The sequence below is a fragment of the Petaurus breviceps genome, unplaced genomic scaffold (genome assembly GCF_028583685.1).
Source record: "Petaurus breviceps papuanus isolate PSGF00001 unplaced genomic scaffold, PetGlider_PUasm1.0 90849, whole genome shotgun sequence".
Taxonomy (NCBI): Eukaryota; Metazoa; Chordata; class Mammalia; order Diprotodontia; family Petauridae; genus Petaurus; species Petaurus breviceps.
Genome location: NW_027187361.1, coordinates 22,996,242 through 23,023,680, shown reverse-complemented (window position 1 = coordinate 23,023,680; position 27,439 = coordinate 22,996,242). Strand labels below are relative to the sequence as shown.

Here is a 27,439-nt window from a genome sequence, read left to right as displayed (position 1 = left end):
TGCAGCTGTAAATTTACTGGGGGGGGGGGGGGAGGGGGAGGAGTGGAGGAAGAACCTCTTGGCTTGATGGATTCATGGGAAAATTTTTAAAGAACAAGTAGTACTCACACTTCACATATTATTTTCTAAAACTGAGAAAGAAGCACCCTACAAGAAGCCTTTTAGGAGACAAATATAGTCCTAATACCCAAACCAGGGAAAGATAAAACACAGAAAGAAAATTACAGGCCAGTATCATTAATGAACACTGACTCAAAAGTTTTAATCAAAATACCATTAAACAGATTATAGTAGTGATTTGTCCAAGAAATAATTCATGATGGTCAAGTGAAATTTATACATGGGGATGAAAGGATGGCTCGATATTGGGAAAATAAACAATATAAAGAATCACATTAAAAATCAAAATATCCAAAACCACATGACCATGTCAATTGATAAAAAAAAAAGCTTCTGACAAAGTAGAGGATTCCTTTATGCTAAAAAAATCTTACAAAATATAGGCATAGAGGGATTTTTTTAATGCAAAAAAAAAAAGTATCTGTCTAAAATCAAAAGCAAGTATCATTATACACTGGGGATATGCTAGAACCAATGCCCATTTCCCCCACAATTATTTAATATAGTTGTGAAATGATAGCAACAACAATAAGAGAAAGATATTAAAGGCCAAAAGAGAGGTATAGAGGAGGTAAAACTATGCCTATATGCCAATGATATGACAGTTTACTTGGAAAATCCTAGAGAAGTAGCAGAAATAACAAATGAGCCAATTAATGCATTCTGTAAAGTGATAGGCTACAAAATAAAGCCTCAAAAATCAACAGTATTCCTATATAATTAAAAAAAACCCACAATAATTGAAAGGGAAATCCCATGCCAAATAACTACAAAATGCATTGAATATCTAGGGACCAATCTACCAAAGCCATAAGAGACTTGTATAGATTCAAATACAAAGTACTCTTACAAAAAAATAAAGAATAATTTAAAGAATAATTGAAAGGAATACTCAGTGCTCATGGCTAGGCTGTGCAATATAATAAAAATGACAATACTACCAAAATGAAATTACATTTTTCGTGCTATACCAATTAAATCACCAAGGGGATAGTTGATAGAACTTGATAAAATAATAACAAAATTCATTTGGAAAAACAAAAGATCTAGAATATTTTTTTAAATGATGTAAAGAAGTAGAGACAAAGGAGAAATAGCACTTTTACACTTAAAAAACAATCGAGACAGATCACTGAAACAGACTAGACAAAAGAGAATCAGAAAAAAATAGCACTCAATAACCAAGTGTAGTGCCAATGCGATATTCACAGCGTCTAGTATGCCGGTGCAATTCTAAATCACAAAACAGACTCTCCACGTGGAAGACAGAATCAAAACATTTATTCAAACACTAGAAAGCCAAAACCCATTACCAGAAAGCCAAATCCATCACAGCAACAAAGAAATCCAAACACAGTAACAACACAGAGGACACTGCCATCCCCAAGGCTTCTCCCAAATGAACACTCACAGCACGCTGCCTGATTCCTCTCTCCCCTTCAACTTCAACTGCTCTGACCAACTTCCTCTGGGCTCTGCTCCCTCCTCCTACTCTCTTCATTCAGCAAGGTCCTCCTACCACAGGCTTCACGTGACTCAAGCTCTTGTGTCTTAGGCTTCCATGTGACGTAAGTAGGTCACATGGGCCTATTAATGGATGAGAAAGTTCTTCCCATTTACATTAACATTATACCAAGTGACTGATAAAGTGGACAACACAAATTGCCTAGGGGGAAAAAAACCTGATTATTTGATAAACACTGCTGGGGAAATTGGAAAGAAATCTGGCAGAAATTAGACCACCATATACCATATTTAACAATACATCTTAAATAGATTCTTGTTTAGTTGTGTCCGACTCCTAAAGATACTAGAATGGTTTGCCACTTCCTTCTCCGATGTGTCACCATTTTACAGATAAGGTAACTGAGGCAAATAGGGTTAAATGACTTGCCCAAGGTCACAAAGCTAGTAAATGTCAGAAGCCAGATCTGAACACAGATATTCCTAACCCCAGGCCTGGTGCTATATCCCTTGCACCACCTAGCTGCCCCTAAATGGACAAAGCTACCTTAATATCAGAAATCATACTGTTAAAAAATCAGAAAAGAAAAAGATCATATACTCCTCACACCTAAGGATAGAGGACATATTCTTAACCAAACATGGCACAGAGGTAATTACAAAAGACAAAATAAATAACTTTGATTAATTTTTTAAAAAAAGCTTCTGCACAGACAAAATTAATAAGGGAAGCAGTCATACAGTAAAAAATCCTCTTTAACAATTTTTACTAATTAGAATTTGACATATAAACAGTGAATAAATATATACAAGACTACAGACATTCCCCAATAAATAAGTTATCAATGATATGAATAAACAATTTACAAAAGAAGAATTGCAAAGTATTACAAGAAAGAATGCTCCAAATCACTAATAAGAGAAATGCAAACCAAAATAACTCAGAGGTTTTACCTCACATCCTGCAAATTGGGCAAAATGACCAAAACCGGAAATAGTCAATGTTGGACAAGTTGTGGAATGATAGTAACACTCATCTACAGAACTGGAAACAAGGGAAACACCCATCAGTCGGGGAAGGCTAAACAAATTGCTGTCCATGAATGTAAAGCAATAGTTGTGCTACAACAAATTATGTGTATAATGAATACAAAGAAGTATGGAAAGATTAATAGGAACAGAGTGAGGAGGCTAAACCAAAAAAACTGTACACGATAACTACAATGTAAATATAAAAAACTACACATCAAAAAAGCAAAAGAAAGTGTAATAAAATTCTCAAGATTAAGCATGAATGAAGCTATAGGAGAGAACACCACACTCCGCGGGCGTGGGGAATCCACAAATGTTACAGATCATATGTACATACATATTCAGACTTTTGAAATGTACTCATCAGTTGCTCTGATTTTTTTCTCTGTAAAAAAGCCATTATTTGTTCCGTAAGAGTTCTCAGAGAGCAGAAATAACTACGATGATGTAACAAACAAAAGAGAGCATTAAAAACTTATTTAGAAAAGAAAAAGAAATCAAAGTTGTGGGCCTCTGGCCTGCTCCCTCCCTCCCAAATGTGTGCAAAAGGACTGTGTTTCCTGGAGATACAAAGACAAAACAAAATCAAAATCATTGTCCTTAGCAAGATTATATTCTACTGGGGAAATATAATCTGAGGACAGGAGCAACACTAAAAACTAGGGCTGTAGGAAAAACATCCCATAACAGATGCATTTGAGGCTAGCTTTGAAGATAAGAACTTTTAAAAGATAAGGCTAAGGAGGGAGCACATTCTAGGCAGAAGGACAACCTATGCAATGGCCTGGTGGCAAAAAATGGAATACAGAGTTCAGATAGCAGCAAGTGGGCCGGTTTATGTGAACTAGCTAATTGCATAAAAGTGAATTATGTGAAATAAAGCCTGGGAAGGTACGCAAGAACCAGAATGAAGGGTTTTCAAAGCCAGATTATGTAGTTTTTATTTATCCTAGGGGAAAAAGGGAATGAAGAGTTCTGGGTAGCAGAGTGAAACACAAGATCAAACCTTTGCTTCATTGTTTATTCAGTCGTGTCTGACACTTTGTGACTCCTTACATGGGATTTTCTTCGAAATGATACTGGAGTGGTTTGTCATTTTCCTTCTCCAGTGGATTAAGGCAAATAGAAGCTAAGTGATTAGTCCAAAGTCATACAGCTAGTAAGTGTCTGAGGTCACATTTTAATTCAGGTCTTTCTGACTCCAGGGCTCAGAGGTCTGTCTGCACAACCTAGCTGCTTCCAAAACCTCTGCTTCAGGAACCTTATTTTCATAGGATGGATAGGAAGCTGGAAGACAAATCAAGAGGAAATGAGGACTTGAACACTGGTGGAGGTCATGAGAACAGAAAGAGGGAGACTTTACAGATATAACAGATGTTGTAGAGGTAAAACTGACAAGACTTGGGGTGGCTAGGTGGCGCAATGAATAGAGCACTGGCCCTGGAGTCAGGAGGACCTGAGTTCAAATCTGGCCTCAGACACTTAACACAAAAACTAGCTGTGTGACCTTGGCCAAGTCACTTAACCCTAATTGCCCTCCAAAAAAGCAAAAGAAAAAAGAAAAAACTGACAAGACCTGAAAAATAAATGTACATGTGAACTAAAGGAATATCAAAATTTGAAAATGACTCCAAAATTACAAACCTGTGTTCTTACTCTTTTTTTTTTTTTTTGCAATTTTTTGGAGGGCAATTGGGGTTAAGTAATTTGCCCAAGTTTACACGGCTGGTTTTGTGTGTGTGTGTGTGGGGGGGGGGGGGGGTTAAGTGTCTGAGGCCAGAACTGAACTCAGGACCTCCTGACTCCAGGGCCAGTGCTTTACTCACTGCGCCACCTAGCCGCCCCTCTGTGTTCTTACTCTCAACAGAAAGTTGAAATAGAGGGGACTTAATAGGGGAAGAAAGTGAGTTGTTTTAGAAATGTTTAGTTTGATATACCTACAAGAAGACATATATGTGGGTTGTCTAGAAAAACAGCTGAAGAGAAAGTTAGCCTGGATATATGGATCTGGTAGTCATCTGCATAGCCATAATTGATCCTATGGAAGCTGATAACATCACTGAGAGAGGGTGAAGAGAAAAAGAGAGAAAATTGCCTAACTCAGAGCCTAGGGGAACATGTAAGAGATGACAATCCAGTAAAGAAGAATAAGGAGAGATCACCACAATTACATAAGAGATCGGTTTAACAATCTACACAGAAATAAACTAAATAGATAAAGCCTATTGTCTAGCCCAGGAGGAGATCAAACTTAAAACTTAAATGGATCCTGGCAGCCTGCATATTAACCACAAACTAACATTATCTATGTCGATTGTATTTTTATTTATTTTGTTAAACATCTCCTGAATAGATCTTAATTTAGTCAGCTACTCTTGGGGAATTTTGCTGGCAAAAAGTTTGACACCTCTGGTCTAGCCTATGAAGAGTTCAATAGAGCTTGTCCATCATTCTTATACAGAAATTGCAGACAGACAATAATTGAAGCCCAGATTTAAATAGGAGGGCAGCAGTAAGCTGCATTTCTTTTGGGAAATTGAGGCATACTTTCAACTTTAAGTTTATCCCTGAAAGATAAAACCACCTTTTTAAAAGCACCATTCCTTCTATTTTGTTATGTGGCTTGCAATCGTAAAAAAAAAACAATCTCAGAGAAATAAAATGTGTGGGTCACTCAAATAAAGATGGAAAAATGCACCGTAGGTATAAGTGGACAGAAGCACATTAGCTACAATGAAATTAACACAAAAAATTATATAATAGTTATCAAAGCACTGTTCAACCCACATACTATCAGAAGACTCAGAGGAACACCGTGGAAGACAGTGAGTAAACACCAGTGGGGAACTAAGGAAAGAAAATGGACAAGAACTGAGTAAAATGCAAAGATTTGAGTGGGTGGCTATTTGCACTGTTGGGTGGAAAGTAATTCTATTGGTGCAGTTATGCTGTCAAAAGTACTGAAGCATTTAAGTATCCAGATAATGAACAATTAAAAGAAATCCTGATAGACCTACCACCCAAGTTCTCTTACAGATTTTCCAAAGAATCCTTTCATACAAGTATTCAGAACAGGATTCCTTTAAGGAGCATGTTCTCCTAGCTTTTAAAAATAATTCAGTTTTGGAAACAACCTGGGCAAATTAAGACATAGTTAGAGATAGGAAGGAAATGCTACTCACTGTCCCTCGATGATTACTTACACTTTGAGTGGACACATCGGTCAATACTTTATGGATTGGCAACTGTCCAATGTATGTGGGTCCTCCCTACCACAGAAATGACAGGTTGCCTTAATAGACAGTCTTTGTGAACTCCGGTAGAAAAATTAGTCATGCTGTAGTCAACTTGGTAATGAAACTCCACAAATTTAGCTAGCTAAGTTAATGCTTAAATAGACAGACATTCCTCTTTAGGGCTTGAACTCTATGCTCTTCCTGCTTGATATGACCTGCCAGTGTTTCTGCTTTGTTCTCATGGCTTTTAAAAGCCAAAGATCACAAGATACACACAGAAACTATATGAATAGAACTACAAAAACATTATTTAAGGATATAAAGACAAACCTAAACAGAGAAATATCAATTGCTCCTAGATGGCCAAGACAACATAATGAAAATGACAAATGATTTTTGTGAAGAAACAATTTTAAATATTAAGTCAATGGTAAATGTGTTCAATTTTTAGATGTCTCTTATGTAGAAGCTAGTTCCTTCGCTGTAAAGACAATGTCCATTTAATTTTGTACTACAGAGGCATCAAATAGGAGGCCGTTAACATTTTGAAGTGAGATCTGAACCATGTGAACCAAATAAAAATACAAGAGAACATAGATAATGTTAATACATGGTTTTCTTTTTGTAATTTAATTTTGTTACATTTTAAGTTCCAAACTGTCTCCCTCCCTCCCCATCACTCACTAGAGAAGGCTGCCATTTGACAGAGACTTATAAATATATGTAAAACGGGAGTGGAGAACATCTTCCTTCATAGATCATTTGTAGTTGATGTGAGTATTTATAATAGTCAAAATGACTTATTCACTCAAAGTTATTCTTAGAACAATACTATTACTATATACAATGCCCTCTTGGTTCTGCTCATTTCACTCTGTTATTTCACACAAGTTTTTTCACGTTTTTCTAAAATCAACCTGTTCATTATTTCTTACAGTACAGTAGTATTCCTTTACAATAATATACCACAACTTGTTCAGCCATTCCCCAATTAACGGGCATGGCATCCCTGCAATTTCCATTTCTCTACCTCCACAAGACAGCTGCTATAAATCTTTTAGAACATATAGGTTCATTTCCTTTTTCCCTGATCACCTTGGCAAACAGAATAATAGTAACATTGCTGAGTCTAAGGATATACACAGTTTTATAACTCTTTGAACATAATTTTAGATAGCTTTCCAAAATGGTTGGATCTGTTCACAGTTCCACCAACAACATATTAGTGTCCCAATTTTTCCACATGCCTTCCAATATTTGTCATTTTCCTCTATCATTTTAGTCAGTCTAATAGGTATGAGATGATATCTCAAAGTTGTTTTAATTTGCATTTCTCTAATCAATAATTATCTAGAGCATTTTCATATGGCTATATATAGTTTTGCTTCACCAAAAAAAAAAAAAAAAAAAAAAAAAACTGCCTTACATATAATTTAACCATTTATAAACTGGGGAATGACTCATTGTTATAAATTTGAAAAAGTTCTCTATACATCTGAGATATGAGACCTTTATCTGAGAAACTGTCTATAAAATTCCCCCCCTCGATTTTCTGCCTTCCTTCTAATCTTGGTGACAATGGTTTTATTTGTACAAATCCTTTTTAATCTAATGTCATCAAAATTATCCATTTTACATCTTATAATGTTCTCAATCTCTTATTTATTCCTAAATTCTTCTCCTATCCATAAGTCTGATAAGTAACATGTTCCATATTCTTCTAATTTTTTTTAATGATATCTCCCCTTATATTTAGGACATGTATCCATTTTGAATTTATCTTGATAAACGGTATAAGATATTAGTCTATACCCAATTTCTGCTAGACTGCCTTCCAGTTTACCCAACAATTATTTTTTGTAGCTTAAGCTCCTATAGAGATAACAAAGGAGCCAGGGAAGAAGTTTTTTGGAACTTCTCAGAGGAACTTCTCTGGCTTTGGCTGGGGGCTAAGCTTGAGTGGAGTAGCCCTGTCCCAAACTGTGCCCAAGGGGTGGGGGCCCTGGAAGTATGCTGTGCCCAGAGTTCAGACCAGAGAGTCCCCTACTCATGTAAAGTTGGGGGAGGATGAGCTCCCCAGAGTTGGGGTGGTGAAGGTCAGAGACACAGCCTGGGGGCAGGAGCAGGGAGAGCTTGGAATGGAGCAGTCCCTTCCCTTGTGAGGTGAAATGTGGAACAATGTGTGTAAAACCAGACAGGACTGGGAGCCAGGTTGGCCCCTGGACCTGTGGGAGGAGAAACCGCAGAGTTAGGAACTCAGCCCCGAGTAGAGATGGAGGCTGTGCAGCAGGGCAGGAACAGTGAGTATGCTTCATCCCCCTGGGATGAGTTGGGACCCAGGAGGTAGAATTATCTATGGTGGGAAGGAGAAGTGCCATAACTCCCAGAGACCCACCCTGTTGGCTTTGTGGACTCAGCCATTTGCTCAGTACTTAGAAGCAGGGGCTAGAGCAGTGTTAGGACTTGGACTCTTTGGCTCATCCAAGTATGTGTGCACCTGACAGTGCCAGGTGGGAGCCTTCAACAGTGGTGTATGAAGGCCACACCCCCAAGAGGACTTTACTTGGATACTATTTTCATTGAGGGGACTGTAATCTAATGCAACCTAGGGGTGGAGTATGTTGTGTTCTCTGCTACCCCTGAAAATGTGTTGTTCAAGGGAAGACCCTGGCCTGGGATCCCCTGATTATACAAACAAATATAAGGTAGGGAATATGCTATGTTATGGTAAATACTTTTGTTTAAACAAGTTTGTTATGAATTTTAAATGCTTTCGTTTTTCAATAAGGTTTAGTTCCCCTCTCCTCTCTTCCCCTCCCCTTACAGAACACTTATTATACCTTGTGATTTGACCCCAAATATATATATATACATATTCACAGCAGCAGCCATCAAATGTGCTGCCTTGATGGGCGTTAATTTTGGGGGTAATTTAATTGGGATGGCGTAGAATAAGCAGAACAGTTTGGGCAGAATTGCCATTTTTACTACACGGGCTCTGCTCGCGCATGAACAATTAATGTTTCTCCAATTATTTATATCTGCCTTTATTTCTAGGGTGTTTTACAACTCCGTCCATGCAGGTATACTCCCAGATCGTTTTGTCTACAGTTACTTTAAATAATACAATATTGTCTACAGTTATTTTAAATAAGGTATCTCTTACCATCTCTTCTTGCAGGGTTTTGTTGGTGATACATAGAAATGCTGATTATTCATGTGGATTTATTTTCTATTCTTGCTACTTTGCTAAAATTATTGTTTCAACTAACTTTTTAGTTGAATCTCTAGGATTTTCCAAGTATATCATCATATCATCAACAAAAAGATAATTTTATTACCTCACTGCCCATTCTTATTTCTTTCATTTTTTTCTACTCATTTCTAATGCACCTGAATAATACTGGCGATAATGGGCATCCTTGTTTCACTTTTGATCTTAATGGGAAGGCTTCTGGCTTATCCCCATTGCAAATAATGTTTGCTTATGGTGGTTTTAGGTAGTAATAAGTAGTTTTCTAAATCAACATACAGCCTGGAGGGATCCTTATGCATGGTTTGGTTGCCCCTTTTTCTGGCTGAAGCTGCTATACTGTTACTAGCCTAGCACCACCTAATGATGATAAAGCATTTATTAAACACCTGGAGGATTGGGGGGGTGGGGGTGGGGAGTCGAAGGCAGCAGCAGGCAGCTGCAAGAGACCTAACTGGAAACACCCTTTATTAATGCACATCAGCAATTCAGACAGTGCCTGGGGCACTGAGGTAAAATGAGTTGTTCATGCAATTAGTACTGTGTCAAAACCAGATCTTCCTGACTCCAATGGTGTCTTGTCTTCACTACCCCAAGCTGTCTATTATTAAACATCTAAGAAGATGACAAAGTGTGTGTGTGTGTGTGTGTGTGTTGGGCTGGGGGCAGGGATGGGAGGAGTGGTGTGTGTGTGTGTGTTGGGCTGGGGGCAGGGATGGGAGGAGTGGTGTGTGTGTGTGTGTTGGGCTGGGGGCAGGGATGGGAGGGTGGTGGTGGTGGTGGTGGTGGTGGTGGTGGCGGTGGTGGTGGTGGCGGCGGCGGCGGTGGTGTGTGTGTGTGTGTGTGTGTGTGTGTGTGTGTGTAGGCAGAAGAGAAGAGCAGTAGGTAAAGCACAAGAACCTTTCTTTCCACTTGTGGAGTTATCAGCTGAAACATCTCTCCCTGTCTATTTTCTGTTCCTGTTCCTTCAGTGAATTTCAACAAATTATAATGAGCATGTATCGACATTACAATCTGGATAGTTACATCTTTATACTAATAAATACACTGTTTTGGTCTTGGGTTTCCTACCTTTTTATTATGAATTTGGCTACATCACCCTGGGTAAGTCAATTTCTCAGTATTCTGGGTCTATGGTATCAAACTCAAATAGAAAGGGAACCACTAATCAATACATAAGGATTCCTGCAGGTTGCACAGCAGTTTAGAAAACCATTCATTAGAATTATCTGTGTTCTATTATTGTACTTTCAATTATTTTGTTAAATATTTCCCAATTCCATTTTAATTTGGTTCTAGTTGAGAATGTGATGCTTTGACATCATCATTATAGTCAACTAAAACTATAAGATGAAGATAAGGTCACTAGGAGTCTCCTCATCTAGAACTTCCCTATACCACAAAATCATGGGTCCAGCCCCAATTCCTCTTAGGAACTTCAACAAACACAGACGTTTCAGTATATAACAGAAAAGAACGGTATTTCTGTCAAGCACAGTCATCATGTTCCTTTGTTCATCTGGGTCATTTAGATCCCCAAAAGTGATATTTCTTTTTAACTTTTTTAAAATTTTCATTTCCAAAATCTCTTCTTCCCTCAACCCCCTTCCACACCCATTGAAAAGGCAAGAAATGAATGACACCCATTATGAAGTCATGCAAAACATTTCCATATCAATTCTCTCTTTTTCATAGTAAGTCCTTTGGAGTTGTCTTGGATCATTATACTGATCAGACTTTCACAGTTGATTATCATTACAATACTGCTGTTCAGGTCAAAGTAATTATTCTTGTAAGAATGCCCTTTAAGGCCCTTTTAAGAAAAAGTTTTACAGCAGACTGGTTCAAGGTGGGGTCAAGATTCAGACGGGGACAGTTATGTCTAAAGTACCAAGTCCCTAGAAGGATTAAGATTGAAAGAAAGTAAATTTTAAAATACTTGCACCTGAGATAACAGGAAACTTTATCTATGTCGAAACAAAAGAACTGGCTAGAGGCCAAAAATGTTCTGTTACTTCTGTCACTCCCCAGTTTCCTCCACATAGGACTCTACCCCATCCCCACCCTTCTCCAGTACTAGCAGCTGCTCGAATTTGAGGAATGTGCTCAGGCTCATCACAATGTTACTGCTGAAGATGAACATAGTTATACATGTCTGTCACAGATCTGCCAGACAACAGCTTATCTTTGATTGAAATATGTTTTTAAGAAAGTACCCTAAAAGCTGAAGTCCCCATGAACAAAAGATGATTAAACCTCATCTCGGTTACTTATTAATATTCTCCTTTTCTCAAGCTCATCTTCCATGTTCTCCAATGCGATTGCAAAAGCCACGAATTCTTAAATAGAGACTTTAATCTATCCCAACAAATCAAAAAAGTGTCCAGAAACCATGGCACTTTTACTCCTTTCTTAAAGGAAATAGTAGTCAAGTTCAAACAAATTTTTGGATTACGGAATTTATGGACAAAATCCATGCATACCTTTTACCACCCAGTGTAAAATGATGGAGAAAAAAGCCTCTGACAAAGTACAATACTCCTTTATGCTAAAAACCCTACAAAATATAGGCACAGAGAGACTATATATATAAAGTACCTATCTAAAACTAAAAGCAGAGATCATACGCAATGGGGCTGCGCTAGAACCTTTTCCAATAAACATGAGGGAAGCACAATGTCTGTTACCCCCACAATTTAGGCATCTATATAAATCTCTTAAGAATTTAAAGCTAGAAGTGACCTCTAAAATCCTCTAAAATAATTTCTACCCCTAACCCTAAGATGAGGAATGAAGAAACTAAGAATATTAAACCTGAAGAAAATAAAACTAAGGTAGGACGTAATAGCTCTCTTTAAGCATTTGAATGGCTGAGTTGCAGAAGGACTGAATTCATTTTAAAAGATTTCAGGTGGGAGAAAGCAGCAGCAAATGTTAAAAGCTGCAGATTCTGACACTTTTAAAAAATATCATTTCCCATCCGTCAGGTTGTTCATAACTGATAAAATAGTTGAATTATAACCTAATAAATATCTACCAGAGGATGTCAAAGCTCAACTACCACTTAAACTACATACCTGAATATTTTTTTAGCTACTTCACCTGAAATGACAGTATAATAGCTCTAGAATGAGCCTTTAAAATGATTGTCAGCTCTTGTTAATTTCACTCCCACAACATTTCTCACATTTTCTTCGCTCTAATCACAAAGCCACCACCTCAGCTCAGGCCGGCATCACTCTGCCAGTACTAATTCAATAACCTCCTAAATTAAGTCTCTCTCCTTTACAATCTATCCTCCACATAGATGCTGAAGTGATTTTTCCAATTCTAGTGCAACAATGTCACTCCCCTGCTTAAATTCTCCATTGGCTCTTTACTGACCCTGGGATCAAATATAAACTCCACTGGTATTTGCAGCCTTTCACAACCAACTTCTTTCTGGCCTTATTATATATTATTCCTTTTCATGCCCTTTACAAGCCAATCACACTGTCTTGCTGTTCCTCTTATATGACACTACCTCCCTGTAAAACACTGGCCTCAAGTCGGCCTGCAACACAATTCCTCCTCACTTCTGCCTCTCAGAATACCTAGTTTCTTTTAAAAATCAGTTCATATGCCACCTTCTACACAAAGCCTTTCCCGAAACCCCCTACTATTACTAGTGTTTTTCCCCGAAACTACCATCTATTTAATTTATAATTTATGTAACATATTAACTTATATACCTGTTGTCTCCTCCACTAGAATGTAGCTACTTGAAGGAATAAAATGCTTCATTTTTGTCTTTGTATCTGCAGAGCCAAATAATCAGTCAACAAACATGGTGGTAGGCATATAAGAGAGACTTAACAAATGCTAGTTAATTACTAAGCCAAGTCCACTTAGCATGACCAGCTCAAGGTTCAACATATAAAGTGTTTTTGAAACTTTAATGCATTTATCACATAATATTCTATAATTATTTGCTTCAATTATTACAGTGTAAGCTCTAAGAGAGCTGATACCCATTCTTATCCAAGCTCTGAGTCCTGCCCCAAACCCAGAACAGGGTTCTGCACATAGGAGATTCTTAAACATTTGTTACAAATGACAAAACCAAGAGTCCAACAGATATGAATTCTCTGCTTTCCAGTCACATGCTTATTCTAGTACTTGAAAGAAGATCACAATGCAGAACCATGAAAAAAAGTGGTGCTTTCTGGTAATGAGGACCATTTCCCCCCCAATTATTTGCCATCAGGAAACAATGCTTTAGATACAGCTATATTATATTACAAAGCCTTAGGAATGTAAAAGGAAGGGGGGGGGGCAGAAGAGAAGCAGTCCAACTACATCTTAAGCTTTATTTAAAAAAAACATCTATTTTGGTAACCTTTGTTTATGGTATAATTTTATAATTAGGACACAAACTTCACAAAATCAAGTTGGAGTGGACGGACCTCTATACACAAAAAGAATTTCCACTATGATTGTCCAGTCTCTTCTCAAAGACCCCCAAAGAAGCGATCCTAATTAGAAAGAACCTTCAAATAAGGGCAGTTCTTTGGAAAACCTACTGCTCCTAAGGCCAAAAGTAAAGGAAAAAAAGCCCAGCAGCAAACTCCAAGAAATGCCCATACAAAATACTAAGTTGTGTTTGCACCATATCTTTTGTGACAATTTTAATCTTGCTCACATTTTTGGCTAACTTTTGAAACCTTACTCCTAGAACATTTTAAAATGTTTTATTTTTTGAAGTCTAACAATAACTACTATCCATGTCTCTAAAATCTACAAACATATTAAGAACTAACAAATAAAACATCTATGACAAATCACTGTGAATGATCTATAAATCCTCCCTGTCTCCAGCCCTCCAATTAAGTATGTGGCATGCTACATAATAAGCAGAATGAGGGAGTAGATAGGGTCCTTGCTAGTGGTGGAAGTCAGGAAGATGTGGATTCAAGTTCTCTTTGTGGTTCTGGGCAAGTTATTTAACCTGTATCTAAAGCAATTCTCTAAAATTATAAGTTACAGAGCAGATATATCAGCAATGGTAAAGGAAGCTTCTTCATAGGATGCTCTCCATACCATTTAAATTACAGGTCCAATTTTAAAAGTATGGAGTTTGAATTAAAAAAATTCTTCTTGTAAAAATAAAAGATATAAATATATACATGAATTCATACCTATATACTATATTTATATTCACTAATATTTGACACACCATTAAGATAACTTAAAACACATTTGATGCTTGATTCCACAATCATGCCTGAAAATTCCAGAGCACCAGAGAATGATTTAAAAAAAAAAAGATGATGGAGGAGGTAGAGCTAATATGGCGGAGTAAAGGCAGGGATTCACCCAAGCTCTCCCAAATGATCCTGCAGACAACTTTAAGATAATGCCTCAAAAGGATGAAGCGAAACAATCAGGTCTGTTTCACTGGGGTGAGAGTGGAGCAAGTCCAGCACAAGGTGGCCCTGGAAAGCCAGAAGCATGCCTTGGGAGGTCACTCAATCAGCAGCAGCTGCTTCTGGAGTTCTCTGCCCATACACAGATGGTCAGAAGGAGATTACAGGGGACCTGCTGCTGGGACTGGCTACAGGACTCTGATGCCTTGCCCATACACGGTTCTGGGTTACACTCCCAGGGCAAGGAGAAACTCTAGAACACTAGAGCTTGCAGACTCAGGGGAACAGGAACCCTGGTCAGAGTTTAAGGGTAGAAAAGAGTGCTGGTGGTCACTCACAGACCAGAACAGATCACCAGTAGTGATCTGTTCTTAGATCATACCATCTTGAAAAAACTGAAAACTCACAGAACCCCTGAACTAGGCCTGAAAACAGCAGCTCAAAAAAACAACAACACACAAACTAAAAAAAAAAACACCTCGAGTGGCGGCCAGGTGGCGCAGTAAGAGCACCCGCGATCGGTTCTGGCCTCAGATACTTAGCACCCACACAAAATAACTGACCGTGTAACCTTGGGCAAGTTACTTAACCCCAACTGCTTTAAAAAAAAATCTTGAAATTTGGGACACTGTCCCCTCTACCCTAGAAGCAGAGTCCAACTTTAACATGAAGTTATAAATCAAGAAATAGGCTGGAAAAATGACCACAAACAACAACAAATAACCTAACCATACAAAGTAACTATGATGACAGAGAAAATCAAAACACTAACTCAGAAGGTAACAGTGAATTAAAAGCACTTACAAGCAGAAATCTCAAAGAAAAATGTGAATTGGTCTTGGGTCCCCCCCCAAAAAACCCTGGAAGAGCTTAAAAAGGATTTTAAGCCAAATGAGAGCAGTAGAGGAAAAACTGAGGAAAGAAATGAGAGTGATGAAGACAATCATGAAAAGAGCTTGGTAAAAGCACAAAAAGAGGCACAAAAAATGCACCTAAGAGAACTACTTAAAAGTACAATTGACCAAATGGAAAAAGACACAAAAAAATGACTAAAGAATTTCTTAAAAAGCAAATCGGCCAAACAGAAAAGGAGGTATAAAAGTTCACTGAAGAAAATAATTCCTTAAAAATTGGAATGGTGTAGCGGCAAGCACCCCAAGCATCTTCAGGGTTTGCTGCCACCACAGGTTCTTGGATCTGCTTTGATAAAGGAAAGCAACTCAAAATGGGTTAACGAGCTTACTTTAATCAGTCAGACATATATCGTTTACCTTGTTCAGGGGAAAAGGTCAGCACCCCGAACGACAAAGTACACAGACAGAATTATCAAGACAGAAACAGATCTAGTAGACAGATTTCAAACTGTCCAACCATTACATCCATACCCAGTCAACATCTGGGTTTCAACATCTGGGTTTTTTCAAAGGGGGGGGCCTCAGGACAACGGCTTCCCAGAATCCATATCAAATCACAGAACACTTCTCAAAGTGAGCCCCCAAAACAAAGCCTCACATCAGGGCTTATATAGCCTTTTCCTGGCTCAGAGAATGTAACAACCTTATTGACCCACTGGCCAATCAAAAAGTATCTACTGAAAAACAAGCCTCCCACCCCAGGCTTCAGGTGCACTTTAGCCTAGGGGCAGGGAAGATCTTCCAAATTTGCATTCACATTACAAATGGACAAGCAGAAGTTAATGATTCCATAAAACATCAACAAAAAATAAAACAAAACCAAAAGAATGAAAAATTTTAATAGAAGAAACTGTGACATATCTCAATCAAAAAAAAAAAAAAGGCCTAAACATCATATTTCAAAAATTATCAAGGAAAACTGCTTGATATTGTAGAACCAGGGGCTAAAATAGAAATCAAAAGAAAGCATCAATCTCCTCCTGAAGGAGATCCCAAAATGAAAACTCCCAGAAATATTACAGCCAAATTCCAGCGCTCCCAGGTCATGGAGAAAATATTGCAAGCAGCTAGAAACAATTGAAATATCATAGAGGCACAGTTAGGTTCATCATACAAGATTTAGCAACTTCTACTTAAAGTATCAGAGGACTTAGAATGTGATATTCTAGAGGGCAAAGGAATTCCAACCAAGAAATCACCTACCCAGCAAAACTGCGTATAATTCTTTTAAGGGGGAAAAAAACAGATATTTAAGGAAAGAGAGGACTTTCAAGCATTCCTAGTGAAAGACCAGAGCTGAAAAGAAAATCTGACTTTTAAATACAAGACTCAAGAGAGACATAAGAAGGTAAACATCAAAGAGAAATCATAAGGGATTCAATAAGGTTAAACTTTTTACATTCCTACATGGGAAGAAGAAACTTGTAACTACCAAGAACTTTATCATCATTACATGAAAAGAGGGCATGGATGTGAGTTGACTAGGATGGGACGATATAAAAAAAAATAAAATTAAAGGATGGGAAAGAAGGATGACTATGATGGGATGGTATTTTAAAAAATAAAATTAAGGAATGAGAAAGAGGAATGCATTGGAAGAAGGAGGAAGGGAGAAGTAGAATGGGGTAAATCATCTCACATAAAAGAAGTATGAAAGAGCTTTTACATGGAGAGGAAGATATGAGGGAGTGGTGGTAGACAATGCTTGAACATTACTCTCATTGTGATCGGCTCAAATAAAGAATAACGTTCGTACTCAGTTGCTTATAGAAATTTATCTTATTCTACAGAGAAGAATGAGGAGAAGGGAGTAAGGGAAGAAGGGAAGGTAGACTGTGGGAGGTGCTAAGAAGCAAAACACTTCTGAAGATGGAGAGGGTGAAAGAGGAGGAAGAGGGGCAGAGAGAGAGAAATGGTGGAAAATTGGATGGAGGGAAATACAGTTAGGAATCAAGAGTGAGAAAAATTCACAACAATTTACTCTGATAAAGGTCTCCTTTTTCAAATATACAGAGAATTGAGTCAGATTCATAAAGCTATGAGTCATTCCCCAATTGGCCAAAGGATATGAACAGGGAGTTTTCAGACAAAGAAATCAAAGCTATCTCTAGTCACATGAAAAAAATATTCTAAATCACTATTAGAAAAATGCAAATTAAAACAACTCTGAGGTACCATCTCACACCTATCAGGTTGGCTAAATATTTTACAGAAAACAGAAAAGGAAAATGACAACTGTTGGAGAGTATGTGGGAAAACTGGGACACTAATGCACTACTGGCAGAGTTGTGAACTGATCCAACCATTCTGGAGAGCAATTTGGAGCAATGCCCCAAATGGCTACAATGTATTCACTTTGACCTAGCAAGACCAAGAGAAGGTCTATATCCCCAAAATATCAAAAAAACAAAGGAAAAGGATTGACCTGTACAAAAAATATTTATAGTGGCACTTTTTGTGGTGGCAAAGAACTGGAAATTGAGGAGATGCCCATCAATTGAGGAATGACAAATTATGGCGTATGATTGTGATGGTACACTATTGTGCTACAATAAATGATGAGCAAGATGATTTAAGAAAAATCCCTGAGAGTCTTACATGAACTGATGCAAAGTGAAATGAGTATAACCATGAGAACATTGTATACAGTAACAGCAATACTGTTGTACGATGATCAACTGTGACTGACTTTACTATTCTCAGCAAGACAATGATCCAAGACAACTTCAAAGGACTTATGATAGAAAATGCTACCCACCTTCAGAAAAAGAAGTGATAGAGTCTGAATGCTGATTGAAGCAGTTTTTTAAAAATTTTCTTTAGTTTTCTTAGTTTTGGGGTGGGTCTATTTTCTTTAACAATATGATTAATATGGAAATATGTTTTGTAGGACTGACCATGTATAACCTATATCAAACTGCTTGTCTTTCCAATGGGAGGAGACGGGTAAGGAGGGAAGAAGATAATTTGGAAGTCAAAAAATTTTTTTAAATTGTTTTTACATGTAATTGGAAAAAATAAAATATTTAAAAAGTTTTGCCTAGGGGGAAAAAAGATGATATACTAAAAGCAAAGCTCAAGTAACGTGAAGGGCGAACAGTTACAGCTGTTTTCTTCCATATATATACATGGCTTTAAAGTATCATATGAAACAAAAAAGATATAAAACTAATGATATAAATAGGGTGAGTATTTTAACAAGACCTCTATAAAGAAAGAAAATAAACAAGAATAAGCAATAAGAACTTCTAGAGCCCTCAAATATCTAAAGGATCTAACCCAGTAAAGATAAAAACTTTCCCTATATTAGTAGTAGATACAACTACGATTAATTTGTATCTATCTATGTATGGCACATTTATAATCTCTAAGATCTTCTATTATTTCAGATCTTAAATTTCATTCCTCCCACTAACCAGATGACCACAAGATCACAGTATCCTCTAGTTAGAAGATACCTTAAAGATCATCTAGTCTAATTCCCTGATTTTCTAAATAAGAAAAGTTAAGGACTTTTGTCCAAGGTCAGTCACATAATAAAGTGTCAAAACCAGGATTTGATCTTGCTCCATCGACTCTAAAAGCCAGTATTCTTTCCACTCTGTACAAAGCTGGAGGTTTTAAGAAACCTACCTTAAACCCTGAATTTTGCAGACCTCTTCAGCTTCCTGAGTAGAATAATCCACTCTCTGATGTATAGGCCCTACTCTAATCTGAAGAACAAGGTCTTCTTTTGCCCAAGAAAATACCTTTCCCCAGAATCCCTACATGAGATGCTTTAAACAGACTCATTCAATCATCCTGTAATTCCCAAATCACTCTCACTGCGAGAGCCTCCAGATTAATGGTAGAATTTTTAAGGGCTGGAAGAAAAGACTTCATTAAAAGGCACCAAAATATTTTTTCATCATTCAGAAAAAGAATTATATTACCCAATTAAACCCTCCCAAAAAAGATTTCAGGAGACATACATTCCCTTTTGTCACAGACTACTTTAACATTGATCTAAACAAAACAATCAGGTAGCTTGGATTGGAAAATTTTAAGAAAAATAAAAGACAATGTATTCTCTTATCAAAAATAATTAAGATTATTTACCAACTAGGATTTTCCAAGCCTCTATTTATTTTTAGTAGTTCACGTGATTTAGGAATGAACTATTCCCTAATCCGAAACTATTAATGGCCAGCAAACTGACATAAAGTAAGGAGAAAGTTTTTGGGAGAGAACATTTTGCTTAAAACAATAACCTTCACATTAAACCAAATAATCCCTGAAATGGACAAGTCTGTTTTCTTCCTACTATGTACGCGCTAAAAGAAACTAAACATCTTGAACACATTCCATATCAGTCCCCAGTTGAAGGTTATTTGGCAGCTACAGTATGTGAACATTGTTTTTGCCACTTGTACTAAGGATCTTAAAACACAAGGGAGTGGTAGCAAGAAGTGACAGCATAGACTAAAATACCACTTCAAACGGAAAGCAAGTATGTTTCTCCCCAAGTTTTCGTTCGGTGTTTTTCAAGTCCATTCCAGATTAAGGTTGCAAGAGGATCTGAATCATGAGCTTTGGGTGAACTTCACAGAATCTGAGGTGCACTTCTGCTACCATCTAGAACCAACTGTCCCTACCTGAACAAGAATCTACAATATATAACACAAATGGTCATCCAGTTTTTGCATGAAAATCCCCCTATTGAGAGAGACCCCAATACCTTAATTATTTAACTTGCAGAGCTTTATTAGGAAGTATTTCCTAACATCAAATCCACATTTGCCTCTCTCCAATTTCCATTTGGAAAGTCCAACTGGTCATAGTTCTATCCACTGAAGTCAGTTTTAATTCATCCTCCACATGATTCTTCCATAAACACATGAAATTTGCTAACATATCCACCCCTACCTACAGTCTTCTCTTTCCCAGGCTAAACATTTTAGCAGTTCATTCAACTAGTCCTTATATGGTACAATCCAGGATAGCATTCCTTTTCAAAGGCAGCCTAATGTGAGCTTTTTAAGCTAACATATCACTGCTGACTTATACTAAGCTAAAAGCTTCAGATCTTTTTTAGACAACAGCTATGCTTTTCCTCACATCACGCTCATAAAACTGATTTGTTGAATTCAAGTGATGAACTTTACACATATCTATATTTTGTATCATTTTTAAGGAAAATCACTATTATATTAGTGAAATCTTTTGGGATGTTAGCATGTTAGTTTTCCTTTTGCTTCCTATCATCTACAACAAAAAATAAGGACAGAGCCTGGGCACTTTACTAGAAAGCTCCTTCCAAACTGACAATGAATCATTAATGACTACTCTTTGGGTCCAGCCACAACCAGTTCTGAATCCACCTCACCTTGCCAATCTCGTCCACTAAAATAATAAAAGACCTTGTCAAATGACTTTGCTAAAAATCTAGGTAAAAATAAAACACTCCTTTCTCTCTTTGCTCTGCCTCTCTGTGCCTCTCTGACTTTGTCTTAGTCCCATAGTCTGTCTGTTTGTCTCTCTCCCTTCCTCCCTCCCTCTGTGTTTCTGTCTTTTTATCTTAGTCTCTCTCTCTCCCTCTCCTCCCTCTGTCCTCCTTCTCTATATATGAAAACGTACACACAACCCCCCCCAAACACACCCCATACAGCATTGCCCTTATCTACAAATCTAGTGACCCTATTTAAAAAAACTTAATAATGACCAGATCTCCAGGAAGCCAGGTTGATTCTCTATGATCACAGCTTCCTTTTCTAGACGTTCACTAAACACCACTTCAATTATAGGCTTTAAAATATTTCCAGGAATAAAAATCAAGCCCATAGGCTTAAACTTCACAGGCTCCCTTTTCTCCCCTTTTTGAAAATAGAGACAATATTTGCTTTACGCAGTCTTGTCACCATTCTCTCTCTGATCTCTTACTAAAATTCAAGTCTAGAGCCAGTCCCTTTATAGATATCATTAAATGAAAGGAAAGACAAAGAGATAATTTTAAAACAATTCTTGCAATAAACCATACTTAAGTATGTACTGAATTTATATGGTAGGTGTTATAGGGTCCATAAGATATTTAAAACACATTACCTGTTCTACAAGAGTTTGCAATCTAGTTAAGGAGAGATGACATAAATACATGAGAAAGGAAAGTAACAATATAAAGCAGTCTAGGAATTAAGTGCCAAATAAATCTGATAAATGCTTCAGGAGAAGGGCTAAAGTGGCTGGAAATGATGGCACTAGATACTGAGGCTGAAGAATGGTTAACATTTACATAGACGGAAGGGAAAGAAAAGAGCGTGTCATATGGGAGAACCTATGGAATAAAGGTATGGAATCTAAAACGAACATGGCATGTTCAAGAGGTAAGGAAATGTAACTGATACAAGGATTTGCAAAAGTAAATAACAGACATGAAGCTGAATTAGTTGGGTAGGGTCAGATCATAGGAAACCAGACTGGGCAATTTAGACTCACAGGCAATTATGTCAATGAAGGTTGTTAGTAACATGAGGAATATTATGGTTCAAGATCAGTCTAGCAATGGGACATCAGGTAGATGGATTAGGGAAAGACTGGAGACAAAAAAATTAAACTGGTGCAGCAGTCTGCCTAATAAGAGGGGTACAATAGAAGCATTTTAAAAGACTAGATGAGAAGTGAAAACAGGTTAGATACAGAAATTTCAGGAGACAGACCTAAGTACAGCCATGCTTCTGTTCAGGACTGACAGACATAACTGTGGTTCCACTGGCAAGAGATATGGACGAGAAATTTGTTTGACAACAAAGATGGCAAAGTTCACCATGGGACATTCATTGAACAAACATTTGAGTACCTACTGTATGTTGAAGGTATTACCTTAGTTGTTGTGGAATATATTAATATATATTGTGGGATATATATTAAGCTAAGTGGCACAATGGGTCATCTTCCTAAGTTCGAACACAGCCTCAGACACTTACTAGCTGTGTGACCCTGGGCAAGTCATTTAACTCTGTCTGCCTCGGTTTCCCCATCTGTAAAATAAGCTAGAGAAGGAAGTCACAAACCATTCCAGTATCTTTGCCACGAAAACTCCAAACGGGGTCATGAAGGATGGGACATGACTGAAAAAGACTAAATGACAACAACAAAACTAAGGGAAATTAAAAAATAGTCCTTGCTAGAAAAGAACTTAAGTCTGTTGCTCAGAAGCAATGCTGAGTTTGAATTGATAGCAAGAAATCCCAGTGGAAATGTCCTGCAGGCAACTGAATATATAATGCCAGTGTTCAGCTGAGAAGATGGGACAGGAAATAAAATGTAGGATAGAGGTTAATTATTGAATTTATAAGACAAGACTATAAGACATCAAGGGAAAAATACAAAGAGACATCTTGAGGAAGGCTGGGAAGAACAACCAACCAAAAAGACAGAGATATGAGCAAAGAAATACAAAGAAAGCGTAGTGTCACAGAAGCCGAGCTTTAAAAACTGATATAGTATATGTTATATCACCTTCACTTCTGAATGAGGTCCAGTTAGAAAAGGTCCCTGGATTTGACAAGACCAATCTCAAACATAAGTGTGTCAGACAACTGAAAACAAATATAAGTTGGTACTAATTTCCATACTATCAAACACCTTGCTAGGAATATGTTTTTCTATAGCGATTCCCTGTGCTATTCTAAATGAAAAATTACACTAAAGTTACCTACCCACTCATTTCATTTGGAAGATTTATGGAATCTATTTTTCTTGGCATTATCAATGCATGTATATAACAACTATGAACAAGAGAAGGTGTTATCTTTTCAAAAACATATAATTCCATCAATTTTGAGGAAGTAGGGAAAAAATGCGCTTTCCAGTGATAAACAGTGTATGGAACTGCCAAAACAGATTTCAGAGGCAACTCCAAATTTATTTTAGTCAGGCAAAACCACAGGAGCACAGTTAAGTAGCCAGCTAAAAAGGATTTATTAATTGGGATATGAACTTAAGCCCCCAAAGATAAATAACACCCTTACAAATGCTTAGACTTTCATATATGTGTGTGTGTACACACATATATACACACATATATATGATGAAATATATATATGATGAAAGACAGATATAGGCATTTAAAATCTCATTCATTATTCAAAACAATTCTTTGCTGTCAGGCAGCCCTTAGTCTCTAACTAATTTCTTAGCGCAAGTTGCTACAAGGGCAAGCCACATTAGAATCTAATTCACACTTGGGGGTGGGGGGAACCTTGGCAAACCATGTAACTGGCCTAATAAAGACCATGCTCCTAACCTTAGCCTGCCATCAATTGCCAATTAATGTCAAATATACTACTAAAATCTGAAAGGCCAGTGGCATAATGGAAAGAGTACTGAATTTAGAGTCATGAACTTGGGATAGAATCGTGTGTGTGTGTGTGTGTGTGTGTGTGTTTGTGGGTGTGTGTGATCTTGAGCAAGATACATAACCTCTAAACTTTATTTTCTACAATTGTAAAATGATCCCAATTCTAAGATTTTATAAAAATATCATAGTACATATAATAGAGAAACAGCCTAGCACAACGTATAGATGGAATCAGGAAAACATGGATCTAAGCCTTGACACTGACACACATTAGTGGTGTGACCATGAGCTCTTGCTTAATCTCTCAGTATCCCAAGTAAGTCTTTTAATACTATATTTTCAGCAATCTGCAGTAGAGAAAGGTACCCAGAGTTTCCCATACTGATGATCTCACAGCACCCAACAGAAAAAATAAAAAGGAAAAAAAGCATGTATAAAGCCAGCACAGCTGGAAAGGATCATTTCTGAAAAATCTGTGCCCCTCACCCGAAACCTCTATGTATCATCAGCCCATTATAATTACATAAACTATGTGCTTTAGAGTCATCAACAAGATATCAAATTTTCTGCTGTCTTGGAATTCATTTTTAGGAGAAAATATGATTTTTACAAGAGCTAGTAAGAGGACAATATGTATTTGTTGTTATTAATTATTTGTTGCATAAATTTAAAGCATCATTTTAAGAAACGTACATACAATATCTTCACCACTCCTGGAATGAAGAAAATTCCTGAAAACAGTACAGAATGAGACTAACTGCAATACCTCTGTTAAACTCAGCTACCAAAACATCTTCAAAGTCCTGTTCTTGCAAATTCATGATGTCCCTGCCTCTCTAATCAATGATCAGATAGGGAGCAGCCAGTAAAAGATGTGTGACCTGACAGCAAACCAAGTAGACTAGTGTGGTCTAGTCCAAGCTCAAGAAACTATGCTGGATACAACTATGCTTGTGGGCAGTTGTCGCAGAGAGTTTTTAAATGATTAAAACATACTTCTATGAAATATTAACAAGCAGATATTGACAAGCCTTGCTCAAAAGTCTCCTATACAGAGAGATTTCTCATCTTTAAAAAAAAAAAGTGTTCTTTTTAATTGGGAGGGAAAATTCCAATAGTATAGATACACTATAAGCACATAACTGGAAATACATGTAGGCTATTACTTTCAAAAGAGAAAGTTTAAAATACTTGGCTACTTTTGAAATAAGTGTGACAAATGTTAGGATCCAGGACAAAACTCGGTAGCACTTAGTAGCCTATTTATAGACTTACTGAGAGAGCTCGGAAATGTACCTACTCACAGCCATTCTTACTGTTTGCTGTAAGGTAAGAGAATTTTTATATATAATTCAGGTAAGACAATCAATTTCTTTTGCTCAAATAAAATAGGAACCAAAGTGGAAAAATGGTTAAACCACTAACTTTTGGAGATTCCTTGCTGGAAAACTTAGCTGTTGGGTTTAACCAAGATCCTCTTTACTTCTACCAACTAAGTTCTGTCGCTTTCTTCACGACTGAGATAAAAAATGCTCCTTTCTGCAGAAAGGTCTTTCCTTTTCCTACGCCATCTCCTCTGTGTGTAGTTGGTCCGCATGTAGCCATTTCCCTGCTGTCTGCCTTACCAGAATAGGAGCCCCCTGAGGCTGACAGTGTTCTGCCTTTATTTGTATCCCCAGAACTGAGCACAGTGCCTCACACAGTGCCTCACACACACAGTGCCTCGCACAGTGCCTCACACAGTGAGGTAAACTCTTAACAAATGCTTGTTGACAGAACAGCCATCTGATACATTTAAGAGCTACTGATTCAGCCACAGCTCAGTAAAGTGTGTAGCACATATCCACAAACAAGGAAAATTAATCTCACAAACTAACCTATTAGACAACACAAGCAAATAGCCTTTAACTGTATGGGCAGTTTCGGGGTTTTGTTTTTTTACCAAGTGCTCTGTTCATTTAGCTGTCCCCATTTAGGGATTTAGTGCATCAAATGATGTTAAAGAAATAAAAAGCAGTGGGCACAGTATCAGCAAACATTATCAGGCATACACTTCATTTCCAGTAATCTCTAAAGAAGACGGCCCATAGAGGACCTGGGTTCAAATTCAGTCTCGGTGTAAACTTGGGCAAGTGACAATGTCCCTGGGCCTCAGTCTGCTCATGTGTAAACGAGAATGTTGTGCTCCTAGCCTCGACAGCCCGTTACAACTCTAGGTCTGGTCTATCAATAATTCAACAAGCGCTGAGGGTCCACACGGGTCCATGAGTGTGCTCGGAGCCATAAAGGAGTCACTCAAGTCACAAGTTTCACTAGCACAATTAAACAAAGACTAACTAACGCCCCTGATAAACCTGACGTTATGTGAATCTTAGTACAAAAAACGACATTTCAGAAAGCAGATAATTCTGCTGTCAAGTCAATCTGAGTGCGAAACTCCAACATGGAAAGTGGACAAAAAGAAAACTCAAGTACACACTTCTGCACCTCACTCTCATTGGGCTTGTGCCACATTTGTATTCCCGGCAATAAAACAGCAAGTTGAGTCAAAATAAAGGTTTAATTTTGCACCAGTTAGCTGTTAACTGACCTAAAAAAACTTACATTCTGAAACTCACAAAGTCATCTTAGAACAGTGCTGAGCCTAACAAGCGAAGCTAGCCACCGGCCTCCATCACCGGGCCATCAGGTCACGGAGTGCGCTTCAGGGGCACACACACCGACGTGGTCCCACGTGGGACTGGCTGTCAGCCCCGGGTGTTCCCACCCGGGTCTCGCTGTCCTCGCCTGCAGAAGCAGCCCCGTTTCCTGACCAGACTCTCCGCTTACAGTAAGGGCGCTCAGCCCGGGAGGTGACGGCTCCAAGGTCACACAGGTGGTAGAGCGGAGACGCTCCTCCCGCAGGCGCCCCGGGGCGTCCGGCCAGGTCACCGCTTCAACACCGGGGTAGCAGCGCCCCCCCCCCCCCCCCCCCCCCCCCCCGCCCCCGGACCCAAGAGCGAACAAAGCCGGGCTTCACTCCTTCGCTGGGAGCCACGTAAATGGGGGCTCACACAGGAGGCGCCCGGCGCCCGCTTACAGGCTGCTCCCCAAAGTTAGCGCCGAAGCGGGGCGCTGTGAGGGGCCCCCAGCGAGCGCGGCCCGCGGGCGGAAGTGGGGGCTCAGCCCCTCGATCTCCCGGGCGGTGTCTGGGGCCCCCCACCCGCAGCGCGGCACTTACAGATACAGTGTACAGACAGACAGACGGACCGACCGCCCGCAACCGGAACCAGAGTCTGAACCACGAGGGGCAGCCCCTCCCCCAGCACCACTCAAGCCCACCCCCTCCCCGACCCCGGAGCCTCTCTCGGGGCTTCCGAGCCTCCTGCCCCCCGTCCTCGCACAGCACGTCCGCGATCGCCGGGCGGAGTGGGCTCTGCCCCCCAAAAGCACCACGGAGGGCCCGAGGCCACCGCGCCGGGGGCTCGGCAAGGGGTGAGACGGCAGTGACAGGACCCCCGGGAAGCAGAGCCGCGGGGGTCGGGGGGGATCCCCACGCACGCAGGGCTCCGGGGCGGTGACAGCCCCGGGCAGGGGCGCCCAGGAGGGGCAGGAGGGGCAGGGGCGGGGGGGCAGGGGCAGGGGTAGGAGGGGCAGGGGGGGCAGGAGGGGCAGGGACAGGAGGGGCAGGAGGGGCAGGG

The 27,439-nt window shown here is 38.8% G+C and overlaps 1 protein-coding gene across 2 annotated transcripts in view; it reads right to left on the bottom strand.

The window, feature by feature from the left end:
- TMEM131 (transmembrane protein 131) overlaps window positions 1-27,439 on the bottom strand; it is a 255,926-nt gene that overhangs the window by 227,966 nt on the left and 521 nt on the right. The window lies entirely within an intron of this gene.